The 15,620-nt window shown below is 38.9% G+C and overlaps 1 protein-coding gene and 1 non-coding gene across 5 annotated transcripts in view; one reads left to right on the plus strand and one right to left on the minus strand.

Annotated features, from left to right (window-relative positions):
* APLP2 (amyloid beta precursor like protein 2) overlaps positions 1-15,620 on the minus strand; it is an 83,060-nt gene that overhangs the window by 59,328 nt on the left and 8,112 nt on the right. The window lies entirely within an intron of this gene.
* LOC123392211 lies at positions 5,975-6,077 on the plus strand. The gene has a single exon (XR_006606918.1). It is a non-coding gene; the product is annotated as a U6 spliceosomal RNA (small nuclear RNA).

Genomic DNA, 15,620 nt, shown 5'->3' on the forward strand with positions numbered 1-15,620 from the left:
TTTCATTCCAACTTTCTCTTTCTCCTCTTTTCAAAAGGGTTGAAATCTCTCTGCCTATGGACGAACAGAGAGGTGATAGTGGCAGACAAAAATGTGAGACAAAAACGGCAACCCACATGAAACTTTCCTCAAGAAAACCATAGTCTCCTTCCCATCTGAAGGAAGCCTGGTGCTACTTGAGCACTGTTGCCAGATCTTCCAATTTCTCAAAAACTGAAAGGAATTTTAACATATAAATCCATGTTATTTGGAAGGTTTTTGTTTTGTTTTGTTTTGTTTTTTGGTGATTTTATTTTCAAGTGCTCTTGACACCCAATGTGGGACTCAAACTCACAACCCTGAGATCGAGTCACATACTCCACTGGCTGAACCAGCCAGGCGCCCTGGAAATGGTGATGTTCAATTTGAATTTAAAATACAATGAAGTCCAACATGGTGACAGCCAATTAAAACAGAAGTCCAGGCCACATGCTGTCTGCTGACCACAGGTTTTGCATCTCTATCTGGTGCTTAGATACCAGGAATCACAGCTAGTAGAGATGACAGTTAATTTCAGAAGCCTAAAAGTCATCAAACACCTAACACCCAGAAGTTATAGTACAAACTAAAATTAATCCCATGTCGATTATAAAAAATTGGATTACAGAAATTTATGTTAGAGACCTAAAGACTTAATATTAAGATGACAATACTACTCAAAGTAATCTACCAGTTCAGTGCAATCCCTATCAGACTCTCAAGTGTTTTCTGCATAAATTTTTTTTAGAAATCTTAAAATTCAGGGGCGCCTGGGTGGCTCAGTGGGTTAAAGCCTCTGCCTTCGGCTCAGGACATGATCTCAGGGTCCTGGGATCGAGCCCCACATCGGGCTCTCTGCTCAGTAGGGAGCCTGCTTCTCTCTCTCTCTCTCTCTGCCTGCCTCTCTGCCTACTTGTGATCTCTGTCTGTCAAATAAATAAATAAAATCTTTAAAAAAAAAAAAAAGAAATCTTAAAATTCATATGGAACCTCACTCTCTCAAAAAAGACCAAAGTTAGAAGACTTAAACTTCCTGACTTCAAAACCTACCACAAAGCTACCTATAGTAATAAAACCAGTGTGGTACTAGCATTAAAAAAGGACATACAGAATGGAGAACTCAGAAACAAACGCCTGCACATATAATCAAATGATTTTTAACAAGGGTGCCAAGACCATTCAAAAGGGAAAGGACAAGCTTTTTGACAAATATTGATGGGAAAAACTGGACAGTCACCTGCAAAAGAATGAAGCTGTATCCTTACTTTAAACCACAAACAAGAATGAACTCAAAATGGGTCAAAGACCTAAACACAAGAGCTAAAAAGACAAAACTGAGGGTAGAGCCTGACATGGGGCTCGATCGCAGAACCCTGAAATTATAAGCTGAGTCAAAGTAAGACACTTAGCTGACTGAGCCACCCAGGCACCCCAAAAGATAAAAATCTTATAAGAAAACATAAGGGTGGGGCACCAGTGTGGCTCAGCAGGTTAAAGCCTCTGCCTTCAGGTCAGGTCATGATCCCAGCATTAAGCTCTCTGCTCAGCAAGGAGCCGCCCCCCCCATCTCTCTGCCTGCCTCTCTCTCTGCCTACTTGTGATCTCTGTCTGTCAAATAAATAACCTCTTTAAAAAAAAAAAAAACAGAAAGAAAGAAAGAAAGAAAACATAAGGGCAATCTTCACATTTTATTTGGCAATGATCCCTTAGATAATGACACCAAAAACAAAGACACACATACACAGAGAGACACACACACACAACAGCTGAACTGGACTTTATCAAAATAAAAAACTTCTGTACAAAGGACACTATCAAGAGAGTAAAGACAACCCAAAGAATGGGAGAAAATATTCACAAGTCAATATCTGATAAGGGATGAATATTTAGAACATATAAAGAACTCCTACAACTCAACAACAAAAAGCCAATTCAAAAATGCATAAGACTTGAATAAACACTTCTCCAAAGATACACAAAATGGCCAACATGAAAAGATGCTCCACATTACTAAGCTTTAGGGAAATGAAAATCACCATGAGATACCATCTCAAACCCATTAGGATAGCTATTACCCAAAAAACCAGAAACAACCAGAGTCAAGAATGTGGAGGAATTAGAACCCTTGCACGTTGATGATGAGAATGTAAAATGGAGCAACCACTATGGAAAACAGTTCAGTTTCCAAAAAGCTCCACAGAGAATTTCCATATGAGCCAGCAATTTCACTTTTCAGTACATATCCAGAAGAACTGAAACAGGAACTCAGATACAAGTATACCCATGTTCACAGCAACAGTATTCACAAGAGCCAGAATAAAAACATCCCAAATGACCATCAACAGATAATGAATAAGCAGAATGTGGTATATATACATACAATGGAATATTATTCAGCTTTAAAAAGGAATGCCATTCTGATACATTTACTTTGAAAACAGTATAATGTTTCTAAGACCATGTATAAGAATTGGCAAATTCATAAGAGAGGTTTCCAGGGGGGTTTCGGGTGGGGGAGAGACAGCAAGTTAGTGTGTAATGAGTACAGAATTTCTGTTTCAAAGCTGAAAAGTTCTGGAAATGGACAATGCTGGTGGTTGCAGGGGACTGTGAATGTACTTAATGCCACTGATCTATACACTTAAAACTGACCACTTTAACCATTTTGTTATGTATATATTACCAAAAAAAAAAATTTATGGGGCACTTGGGTGGCTCAGTTGATTAAGCGTCCAGCTCTTGATTTCAGCTCCGGTCATAATCTCAGGGTTGTGAGATGGAGCCCTATGTCGGGCTCCATGCTGGGCGCGAAGCCTGCTTAATTTTCTCTCTCCCTCTACCCTTCCCCACCAACACACATGAATGCACAATCTCTCTCTTACCAAAAAAAAAGGGAGGGGGGAGGAAAAGGAAAAGAAATTTCAATAGTCCAGTTCAGAGAAATTTCTGTATCTTTAGGCTGACATATTTAATGTATCTGGAAGTAAGCCCTAGAAATAAGTTTTTTAAAAAAGATAAACTAGACTAAAATCATCTATGTTAAAAGACTGGAGAAGCAGCATCATTTTTCCAACAACATAAAAGGCTTCTTTCATTTATCATTTTGGTAACTATATGCTGCTTTCACCTATAGTGTTATCTGTCATGTCCCAGTGCCTGCATATAGCAATTTAATAAATATGGGCTAATGAAGACTACGAAGAACTTCAAATGAACCAATTCCCATGGAGAGTCTTCAAATTTAGAACAAGTTATGACAAAGGTTCTTTTAAATGTCAACTTAAGATATAGCTAAAATGGTTTAAAAAAAAAAAGGCGACATCCACTGCATATTAGAAAAAAAAACAGAAATATGAATATCCAATTATAAAGGAAAGAATTCAATAAATTATAGCTAAATTACAGAATAGGAAGATTCTTGCTTTTATATATAATTCTTGGAAAAGTGGGCAAGTTCAAAGATATGAACATTATTTGGGGGTTCTGCTACTAGAAAGGTAATGATTTATTCAAATCTCAATTACTCCTAGTCTTTCAGGACAAAAAATATCCTTGAAAACTTGATACCAGAATCTAAAAACATTCCATCATAGGGGTGCCTAGCTGGCTCAGTCATAAAAGCATGCGACTCGTGGCCTCAGGATCATGAGTTCAAGTACCAGGCTGGGCCTGGAGGCTACTTAAAATAAAAAAAATAGTAGTAATAAGGGTGCCTGCGTGGCTCAGTAGGTTTAGCATCTCCTTCTGTTCAGGTCATGATCCCAGAGTCCTGGGATCAAGCCCCGCCTCCCATCCCTGCTCTGTGAGGAGTCTGCTTCTCCCTCTCTATCCCTCCTCTGCCCTCCCCCCACCTGACCCGGTGCTTACTCACTCTCTCGCACATGCACTCTCTCAAACACATGTTTTTTTTTAAATAGGATTAATACATAAAAACACTCCCTCACTTTTCCAACATAATTGAGCCCACTGAGTGTTCACCTAACTTCAAAGACTTTCCAGAAAGCACCAAGTAAGTACCAATACATTATACCATCCGCTTTTTATCAACACAGTAAGCACTGTGCTTCTCATTTTTTTCACTCATTCTTATAAAATAAGGGCAAAATACAATCATATATTCAAGTTGTAATGCCAATACTGCAAATAACCCAACCACTGGTAAACAGTATTCTTCTGCAGTGTAAGCGTTAAGTACTATGTATTCAGGGTATGGAAGGCAACTTGTGGGGGCGGATGAAATATAAATATTTAAATATTTATTTAAAAATGCAGGGAGGGCCGCTGCAGGATCAATCCCCTCTAAGTTTCATCCACCTCCGAGCACACCATGGCCGGGCCCCTGAGCACCCTGCTGGCTACCCTGGCCCTGACTCTGGCCCTGGTATGAGCAGGAGCCTGTTTCCAATGGTGGAAGCCCCATGGGACGCTGACCACATCAAAGAGGAGGATGTACAGCAGGCACTGAACTTCACCCTCGCCAAGTTCAACAAGGTGAGCAAGGGCGTGTACCGCAGCTGCGCACTCCAGGTGGAGCTTGCCCGAAAGCAAGCTGTGGCTGGGATGAACAACTTCTTAGATGTGAAGACTGGCCAAACCAGATGTACCAAGTCCCAGCCCAACGTGGACAGCCGTCCCTTTCATGATGAGCCACACCCAATGAAGAAAATGCTCTGGGGGCGTCCAGGTGGCTTCATCGATTAAAGGTCCGCCTTCAGCTCAGGTCATGATCCCAGGATCCTGGAATGGGAGTCCCCCATCAGGGTCCCTGCTCAGTGGGGAGCCTGCTTCTCCCTCTCTCTCTGTCTCTCCTCCAAATGATTCTAATAAGTTAAATATTTAAAAAGAAAGAAAGAAAAGAGAGAGAGAGAGAGAGAAAGAAAGAGAGAAAGCAAGCACTCTAAGCCCTCTGCTGTTTTCAGGTATACACTGTCCCCCGTAGGGCAGGACCTCCGTGATGAAGTCTAGCTGCCAGAATGCACAGAGGACCCTGTGACAGGCTGGTCTGCTAGGCACCCTTCTCCTACTCCACTCCCCCCTTGTAGAGTTCCTAAGCCTTGGAAGGGTGGCCCTGCGCAGGCGATGTCCCCTTCAGTGTATTGGCCCCAGGACACGAGCAGAGAGGGTTCTGGGGCATTTACTGAACACTAAGTGACTATAACTCCTTTCCTTTAATTGTCTTCCAAATGCACCAATATGTAGTAGGCATGTTCTGCTCTATCTTACATCATGTTACTTTTTAGTAACATCAGCTAAAAATAATAATAAAATTTTTTAAAATGCAGGAGTTCAAAAGCCCCAAACCATGAAGGGTGATTCAACTAAAAGTGATGTAAAATACTTAACACCCTGGAAAGTTACTCAATACGTGAAATGGGGGGAACAGGTTATAAACATATAAAGAGGAATCTACTTTAAAAATTAAGATGTTTAAAAAACAAAAGTGGGAAAAATAAGTTATTCATCTAATTGGTAAATTCTTTAATAGGTTAATTTCTTTATTTTTATTTGTTTTGCCTTACCTGTCTTTTCTAAATTTTTCACAATGACTGTGTATTTTTTCTTTAACACACAGACACACACTAAGGGTCACTTTTAATAATCATTTGTAAAGAGTCAATTGAGAACCTCAGTCGTTTTTTTTTTTAAATAGTTTTATTTTTTTGGAATCTCTACACCGAACATGGGTCTTTAACTCATGACCGCAAGATCAAGAGTCACATGTTCTTCCAACTGAGCCAACCAGGTGCCCCCAGAATCTCAAACATTTTTCAAGATTTTAAGAATTGACAAATAGGTTTCTGAGACAGATCATACACATTCGAGACCTAACAATAGGACAATTACTGATAATGGTTTGATGGTGGAGAAACTACGGGCCTGAGGACAGTTTCCCTTGACTTTCTGATTACTAAGAATCATCTCGTATAATGTTTTACCTAAATTTTGGCTGTCAGGAGCTTGCTTCAGCAACACATGCACTAAAGTTGGAACAATATAGAGAGGATTAGCAGGGCCTCTGCACCAGGATGACACAAATTTGTGAACCGTTCCATATTTTCACTGAAACTAATATTATACTGTGTGATAATGGGAATAACAATAAAGCCTTACAAAAATAAACAAATTTTAAAAAATGAATGTTGACTATCGGATAACCTTCTCTGGAGACATCTGAGCTTTCCCAACCTGGGCTTTCCTTTCCCCGGGGATCTGATCTGTCCCACCAGCCAGCACAAACTTGAGAACAAGTTCATCACTTCCTGAATCATGACCTTGGTCAAGTAACTTTACCTGAACACATCCCAGTTCCTAAATCTGTAAGACAAGGATAACCACAGTTCCCATTCTCAGGATCATTTCAAGGTTTCAATGAATATATGTAAAGCACTATTCAGAGGAACGCCTGGGTGGCTCAGTTGGTTAAGTGTCTGCCTTTGGCTAAGGTCATGATCTCAGGGTCCAGGGACCCAGCCCCACATCCGGCTCCTTGCCCAATGGGAAGCCTGCTTCTCCCTATTCCACTCCCCCTGCTTGTGTCCCTCTCTCACTGTTTCTCTGTCAAATAAAAAAATTTTAAGACATTATACATAATAATTGCACCATAAACAGATCATTATTATTACTCCAACAATCACTAGAATCTACTACTCTATTCCTGATTGTCTGTTCTTCCCTAACTATGTAAATTCACTTAAGTTCTCTCTGTAAATTCCCAGGAAATATCTAATTTCAAGGGAATTAACTTCCAGTTATGCTCAACTAGGTAATTCAGACCAACCACCCTAATGAGGACAACCAGAAGAGCAATACAAAATATGAAAATCACCTGCTCAAAGGCAGCAGAGATCTAAAATGACAGTAAAGAATTAACGAGAATAAAGGCTCAGGCAGACAGGCACAGCTTGCAGAGTTTTCTTTCTCTGAGGAAACAAAGATTCTGAGGAGAGTATCTAAATAGTGCTTTTGATGCACAGAAGGACTAAAGGGAAAGGGACTGGAGTCCAGGGCTGGAGGAACAGGGGAAGGGAAGTATACCTGGAGAACCTAAAATTAGAAGTTGATACTACAAAGCAGACTAAACCAAGAATGGTGACAGGCCTTCCCAGAGATTGCAGCTCAGCTTCTAACAATCTAAATCCATGAAATGAAAAGGAGATCCTGGACTGCTACTATCCCCAAGCTTCAGGAAGAAGCGAATGGAATGCTCCTTACAGTATAACATTAGCTTAGGCCTCAAATTAGCCTATAGGGCATGTGTGTAAATAAAGTGTCTGGCACATAATCAAAACTACTTTGACAAAAAAGGAGACATGAATGAAAACCAAAATAAATAGATCTTAGTTTAAAAAAAAAAAACAGGGACCCCAAGATACTGAAATTATCAGACACAGACCTATATATTTCCCATGGTCAAAGACACAGAAGACAAAAACTGAGAATTTCAGCTATGATCTAGAAACACTTAGAAAAATTTTTAATTATGCAGTACTGGATGATTCAGTTGGTTACACACCTGCCTTCAGCTCAGCTCATGATCTCAGGGTCCTAGGACTGAGTCCCCCAATAGGCTTCGTGCTCAGCGGGGTTTTCTCCCTCTGCCTGCCACTCTCCCTGCTTGTGTTCTCACTCTCTCTCTGGCAAATAAAATTTTTTAAAAGTTTTTTAAATTATAAAATTGAAACTACAGTAACTGAAATTAAGAACTTGATTGGTGGGCTTCAAGGCAGATCAGATACAGCTGAAAAAATTATTAGTAAGCAGAAAAATGAGCCAGAAGAAAATCTATCAAATGAGACCTGGAGAGACACAGTGGACACAGTGACATCTAAGGTATTGTTTTTGGAGTCCCACAGGGAAAGTGAGAATCAGACAGAAACAATATTTAAATGCTTAAAAAGAAAATGGCTGGGAATTTTCTAAAACTGATGAAAGGCATCAAACCACAGACTCAAGAAGCTTTTTTTTAATTATTTTTTAAAATTTATTTTATTTATTTATTTATTTATTTAGAGAGACAGAGAACACTCAAGTGGGGAGTCTCAATGTCCTCTCAATAAGGGAGAGAACAATAGAGAATATTAAGTAGGGTCCATACCCAGAACAGAGCCTGATGCAGGTTTCAATCTCACAACCCGGAGACCATGACCTGGGCTAAAATCAAGAGTGAGGTATTTGAACTACCCAGGAGCCCCAAGGAGAACACATTTGTTTTTTTTTAAAAAAACTCCTTCTAAGTATAGAATAGAAAAATTGCTGAAAATCAGATTCAAAGAGAAAAGCTTAAAAGTAGAGACTTAAGAATACGTTACTTTCAAAGGAGGGTAATTATACTGACAACAAATTCCAGTTACTGATAACATTCAATATCGGGATATTGGTAACAAAGTATCAGGAATGGAGTAAGTACTTAAAGATGATGAAATAAATTCTATTTCCAATGAACCTATCTTGCAAGAAAGATAGTGAAAAAGGTATTTGGTAAAAGAATATGACAACAGCCAACCTACCCTTAAAAAAATTCTAACACGGGGCGCCTGGGTGGCTCAGTGGGTTAAAGCCTCTGCCTTTGGCTCAGGTCATGATCTCAGGGTCCTGGGATTGAGGCCTCTACTCGGCAGGAAGCCTGCTTCCTCCTCTCTCTCTGCCTGCCTCTCTGCCTACTTGTGATCTCTGTCTGTCAAATAAATAAATAAAAATCTTTTTAAAAAAATTCTAACATGTTTTGGAAGATAAAAAATTACCCAAGAAAGGTCAGAGATGCAAGAGGTATAAAAAAATCATGAAAACAATAAATATGGAAAACTAGAGGCTCTCAATCTTACCACAAAATTGAATTACCTAAGGAGTTTTTAGAAAATACTAATGCTTGACCCCCTCTATTCAGAGGTCCAGATGTCATTGGTCTGAACTACAGCCAGCTATCTGTGTTCTGCAGAAGTTACCTAAACAATACCAGTGCACCTCCAGAGTCAATAGCCACTGACCTAAATTCATTTGACAATATGGAACATGGTTTGTGTAACATCTTCTGGGGTTTAAAATGAAATTAACATATATAACAACAATGGCAAAAGAAAAGATGAGATGGGGTTAAATGGAGTTAAAAGTGTTCTGAAGTCTTCTATTGTCCAGGAAGAGGATAAAAATACCAATTAACGTAAGGCACCAAAAAGTGAAAGATACTGAAATTTCTAAAGTAACCCCTAAAGCAGTAATAAAAGACTATATAAATATGTTCCAAAGTAATAAGAGAAGTAAAATAGTAACAATTCCAAAGGAATTAACTAAGGGGGGAAAAAAACTGGCAAAACAAACAAAAAGCACTAAATAAGAAGGTAGATGAGAACTCAAGCATATCAACAGCCACATTAAATGTAAATGTACTAAATACTCCAGGAAAACACAGGTACTAGGTTAATAAAAGAAAAAAACATAGCACATATAAAACATAGAAATATTAAACAAAATATTAGTAAAGGCAAAAAAATTACTGGATTAAAAAGGGAAACTATAACTGTGAGATTCAATTCTTCAGGAAAAGATAATAATAATAAATCTGTATGCACCTACGAACAGCCTCAAAACAAAGCAAAAAACTGTCAAAACTACAAGGAGAGGGTGCCTGGGTGGCTCAGTCAGTTAAGTGTCCGCCTTCAGCTCAGGTCATGATTGCAGGGTCCTGGGATCAAGCCTGACCATGACCCAAGCACTTAACTGAGCCACCCAGGTGCCCCTGTTTGTTAATTTCTAAATATAGGGAATTTTTCTGATTGCCTATTCAGCAGGGAGTCTGCTTCTCCTTCTCCCCCCTTTGGCTCCCCTGCTTGTGCTTGCTCTCTTCTCTGTCAAATAAATAAAGTCTTTAAAAAAAAATAAAAATGCCAGTTGGGAGATTTTTAACACACTTTTCTCAATAACTGGGAAAAAATGATCATAAAAATCTTTTAAGGATAAAAATCTGAACAACACAAAAACAACAGGATCAGCACATACAGAAAACATCAGAAGTAAAAACTGAAGAATATACATTCTCTTCATTCACATAATCAGTATTTTACCATAGACCAGTAATAGAACACGTCTCAACAAATTTCAAAGGACTGAAACCATATACACTATTTTTCTCACCACAATGCAGTTAAACTGGAAATAACAAAAAGACAACCAGAAAAAATCCCTATATTTAGAAATTAACAAACGGGGACACTTGGGTGGCTCAGTTAAGCACTCGGGTCATGATCCCAGGGTGCTGGGGTGGAGTCCCACATGGGGCTCCCTGCTCAGCTGGGAGCCTGCTTTTCCCTCTACCCCTTCCCCTGCTTGTGATCTCTCTCTCTCTCTCTCTCTCAAGCTGAAATAAAGTCTAAAAAAAAATAAATTAACAAATGTACTATTTTTTTTTTTTAAGTAGGCTCCATACCCACTGAGGAACCCACCAAGGAGCCCAATACAGGGCTGGAACTCTGAACCCTGAGATCAAGACCTGAGCTGAGGCCAAGAGTCAGGCACTTAACCAACTGAGCGACCCAGGTGCCCCAGCAAACGTACTTCTAAATAGCCCAGGGAGAAAAAAAAACAGAATTAGAGTGGAAAACCAATTTTTCTAGTGAATGATAATGAAAACATAACATATCAAAACTTACATGCTGGGGCACCAGGTGGCTCAGTCATTGTTAAGTGTCTGACTTAAGCTCAGGTCATGATCACAGGGTCCTGGAATCAAGCCCTGAGTTGTGCCCCCTGCTCAGTGGGGAGCCTGCTTCTTCCTTTCCCTCCCCCCTCCCCCTGCTCACTCTCTTTCAAATAAATAAATCTTTTATTTTTTTTTAAAGATTTTATTTATTTATTTGACAGACAGAGACCACAAGTAGGCAGAGAGAGAGGAGGAAGCAGGCTCCCTGCCAAGCAGAGAGCCTGATATGGGTCTTGATACCAGGACCCTGAGATCAGGACCTGAGCTAAAGGCAAAGGCTTTAACCCACTGAGCCAACCAGGCACCCCCAAATAAAATATTTTAAAAAACAAAAACAGAGGTGCCTCGGGTTTGGGTGGCTTAGTCCTTAAATGTCTGCATTCGCCTCAGGTCATGATCTTAGGGCCCTGGGATCAAGCCCTGCACTGGGATCCCTGCTCGTGGGGAGTCTGCTTCTCCCTCCCCCACTCCCCCTGCTTGGGTTCCCTCTCTCGTTGTTTCTCTGTCAAATACATAAATAAAATCTTAAAAATTAAAAATAAAATAAAATTAATTAAATAGAAAGCTAAAAAAAAAAATCCCTTGTGCACTGCAGCTAAAGCCTGTTTGGAGGAAAATTTATAGCTTTAAATTAATATAAAAGCAGAAAGGCCAAAAAAAATTTTAAGTGGTCAGAAAAAGAATAAATTAAACTGTTAGAATAAATTAAACCTCTGGAAAGTAGAAAGAAGAAAATTATAACGAGCAGAAATAAAATGGAGGCTGGCTCAGTCTGCAGGGCACACAGACTCTTGAGCTCAGGACTGCTAAGTCTGAGCCATTAGAGAGAACTTAAACATAAAATCTTTAAAAGAAAAAAAAAAAAAAGAAAGAAAATGTAAAATAAACAGACAACAGAGAGGATCAACAAAACCCAAAGGTGATAAAAAGACTTAACACCTGGTTAGACCCACTACAACAAAACAAAAATACACAAAAATAACCAAGTTAGTAATGAAAAAAGGTAACATCACTGCAGATTCTACTCATATTACAAAGACCATTAAGAGTATATTATAAACAACTTTGATCAAACTATATCAATTAAAGAAATCCAATTAAATAGATTATTAGGGAAACTTAACCAAACTCACACAAGATAGGACTAATCCTACAATCAGTAAATAAATTGAATGCATAATTAGAAATCTTACCACAAAGCAAAGTCCAGATGGCTTTACTGGCAAACTGTTTTCCAAACATTAAAAGAAAAATAATGCTGGGCGCCTGGGTGGCTCAGTGGTTTAAGCCGCTGCCTTCGGCTCAGGTCATGATCTCAGGGTCCTGGGATCGAGTCCCGCATCGGACTCTCTGCTCAGCAGGGAGCCTGCTTCCCTCTCTCTCTCTCTGCCTGCCTCTCTCTCCATCTACTTGTGATCTCTCTCTGTCAAATAAATAAATAAAATCTTTAAAAGAAAAATAATGCCGTAAGTAAAATATTTCAGAGAACAGAAAAAGAGGCAGTATCTCCTCTCTCCAAGTCCTTTTGAGGCCCTAAAACTTTGAAACCAAAACCTGACAAATATTTTTTTTAAAAAGAGAGAGAAGAATTACAAGTCAAACCGACTTTTTAAAAATGATTTTTAATAATTTTTTAAGATTTCATTTATTTTGGACAGCAAGAAAGAGAGTGCAAGCAGGGGGAGGAGAAAATCTCAAGCAGACTACACTGAGCACGGAGCCCAACGCTGGGCTTCATCCCACAACCTTGAGATCATGTATGAACTGAGCCAAAATCTAGAGTCCGTCCAATCAACTGAGCCACCTGGGCACCCCAAAAAATACTTTTGAGCACAGAGGCAAAAAACCTGAACAAAATTTAAGCAAACCAAATCCAGAAAGTAAGTAAGTTTGGATCATTTCAGGAATGCAAAAGTTGCTTACATATTTAAAAAATCAATTAATATTTCATACTATCAAAAAGAAAAATCATATGATCACCTAAATAGTTGGGGAAACAGTGAAGAACATTCAACAATCAGTCACGAAAAGAATCTTTAGCAGACAGAAGAGCTCTTCCTTATTCTAATAAAGGACAGGGTATCTACAAAGAAACCTACAATTATCATATAAACAGTGAAATGTAGTTTCCCCTTGAAATCAGGAGTTAAAGAGAGATACCAGCTATTACCACGTCTCTCAGACATTTTCCTAGAGTCTTAGCCAGTGCAGTAAAGCAAGAAAAAGAAATAAAAGCTGTGAGAATTGGAAGGCAAAAAACAAAACTATCATAATCTGTAGAATATATTCAGAAATTTTCAAAATTACTGATAAATTATAATTAGTGCACAAGTTTAGCATGTCTTCTGGATGCACAATTTGGAACTATCAACTGTGTTTTCACAAGCACAAAAGAACAATAAATTTACAACAGCATTAAAAATAATCAAATACCTATGAATAAACTTAAGACAAGATAGTACAAGATCTCTAGGCAGAAAGCCATACAAATGACCGAGGGCAATGAAGGAAGACCTAAATAAAGGCATGCACCCTGTCTCTAGATTAGAAGACTATTTAAAGTAGGCTTCACACCCAGCACCAAATCCAACTCAGATCCCAAGCTCATACCCCTGAGATCAGAGTTGGACACTCCGTTATATGATTCCAGGCGTCCCTGGAATAATCAATATTTTAAAAATAAATAAATCAATCAATTTTTTCCCCAATTAACTACAGAATAAATGCAATCCCAATCTAAATTCCTACAAGTAGCTGTTTTCAGTGAAATGCAGCAAATGTATTTGGGAAGAAAATAATTACAAAAAGTCAAACCCTATTAAAGACCACCAAAGTAGAAGGGCATATTCTACTAATAGATATAAAACCTTATTATAAAGTACAGTTATTAAGAGAGTGTAGACTTGGGGCACCCGGGTGGCTCAGTGGGTTAGGCCTCTGCCTTCAGCTCAGATCATGGTCTCAGGATCCTGGAATGGTGCCCCATGTCAGGCTCTCTGCTCAGCGGGGAGCCCGCTTCCCCCACCCCCTGCCTACTTGTGATGTCTCTGTCAAATAAATAAATAAAATCTTAGAAACAAAAGGGGGGGTATAGACTTAGTGTAAGGATACACACCAACATCAATGATTAAGAGAGCCGAGAAACAGATTTACCCATACAGAGATATTAATTAACAACAAAGGTGCCATGGGAGAACAGAAGGGAAAGGATGACCTTGACAATAAATGGTGCAAGCTGGATAGCCATATGGTATGGGCCACATACCCATATGGAAAAGATAAAAATAAAAAGACCATGCTTCTTATTACACAAAAATCAGTTCCAGGTAAACTGTAGCTCTGAATGTGCCAGGCAAAATAGTAAGTTCCTAACGGATAATCAAGGAAAGTAATTTTATGTCCTCAGGGTAAGAAAAGACTTTTGAAAGAGCACACAAAAAGCATCCATCATCATCATCATCATGAAAGAGGTAAGTTAGACCCTAAAATTAAAAACTTCTTCCAGAGATATCATTAAGAGAGTAAAAAGGCAAGCGAGAGAGAACAATAGTATCCCAATAACCTCAACCTGGAAACCCAAACGTCCGTCAGCAAAACAAATCAGTTTCTTCCAACACAGTAATATACTACACAGCCACACTCAACAATACCAATGACTCTCAAAAACACATTTAGTGAAAGAAAGGTGCCTAACTGACTCAGATGGAAGAGCAAGCAGCTCTTGATCTCAGGGTCACGAGTTTGAGCCCCACACGGGGTGTAGGGATTACAAAACAAAACAAAACAAAACAGAACGCCATGATTACTGAGAGAGCCCAGATACTTAAGAATACATACTGAAGGATTCCATTTATATAAATTTAGAAAACAGGATAAACTACAGCGGTTAAGGACAAATGGTTGGATGGTAAAACTATAAAGAATAAATAATTACCATGAAGGTCAATTTAATAATTGTTAGAGGGGATGGTTAGGGTAGGAATGTTCTATTTTTTTTTTTTTTAACCCTGGCAATAGTTACATAGGTACGTACTTTATGAAAACACACTAAGCTATAAATTTCTAAAAGCTCAAAAATACTCAAGGGCTTTTGATGTATGGAGGGTTGCAATGGTGCCATGCCTGCTTGGCACCTTCATGAATATCTGGCTATCTCTACTTCCACTTCAAGTATCTTAGCTTTTAAATCATAATATGTTCAAATAATTAACGCTCTGCATCGATAAATATTTATTACCACTCTAAGAGCCTGAACAAACTTCTTCGGAATCCAGAAATTAGAAAGAGGTCTCTCTCAGCATGAAAACATGAATGGGAATGCTAAATTCCCAACTCAAGGTAAGAGTTATTTCTGGAAAGGAAGGTTAGTGGGACTGGAAAACATTCAAAGGAGGCCTTTCTACTGTAATGTTTTATTTCTATATCTATGCTTTAGTACTCAAAAATAAAAAATAAAAAGGACAAAGCAAATATGGGAAGGGTTAAAACTTAAGAGAACTGGGTGGTATATAAAGGAGTATCTGTATTTTTACTACACTATGTTGGAAATATTCGTAATTTTTTTTAAAGATTTTATTTATTTATTTGACAGAGAAAGATCACAAGTTGGCAAAGAGGCAGGGAGAGAGAGAGGAGGAAGCAGGCTCTCCTCCGAGCAGAGAGCCAGATGGGGGCTCGATCCCAGGACCCTGGGATCATGACCTGAGCCGACGGCAGAGGCTTTAACCCACTGAGCCACCCAGGCGCCCTGGAAATATCCATAATTAAAGGAAGTAAAATAAAAGAACATCCTATACTCTTATTCACCTCATTTCTCCACGGAGAAACTCTGCTTCAGTCTCCTACTTAGCCTTCAGAAACAAACAATCGAATAGTCTAACACATTCTGACATATTGTTAGTGCCACCAC

This window comes from Mustela putorius, unplaced genomic scaffold (assembly GCF_011764305.1).
Source record: "Mustela putorius furo isolate JIRA1106 unplaced genomic scaffold, ASM1176430v1.1 tig00000460_pilon_pilon_pilon, whole genome shotgun sequence".
Classification (NCBI taxonomy): domain Eukaryota; kingdom Metazoa; phylum Chordata; class Mammalia; order Carnivora; family Mustelidae; genus Mustela; species Mustela putorius.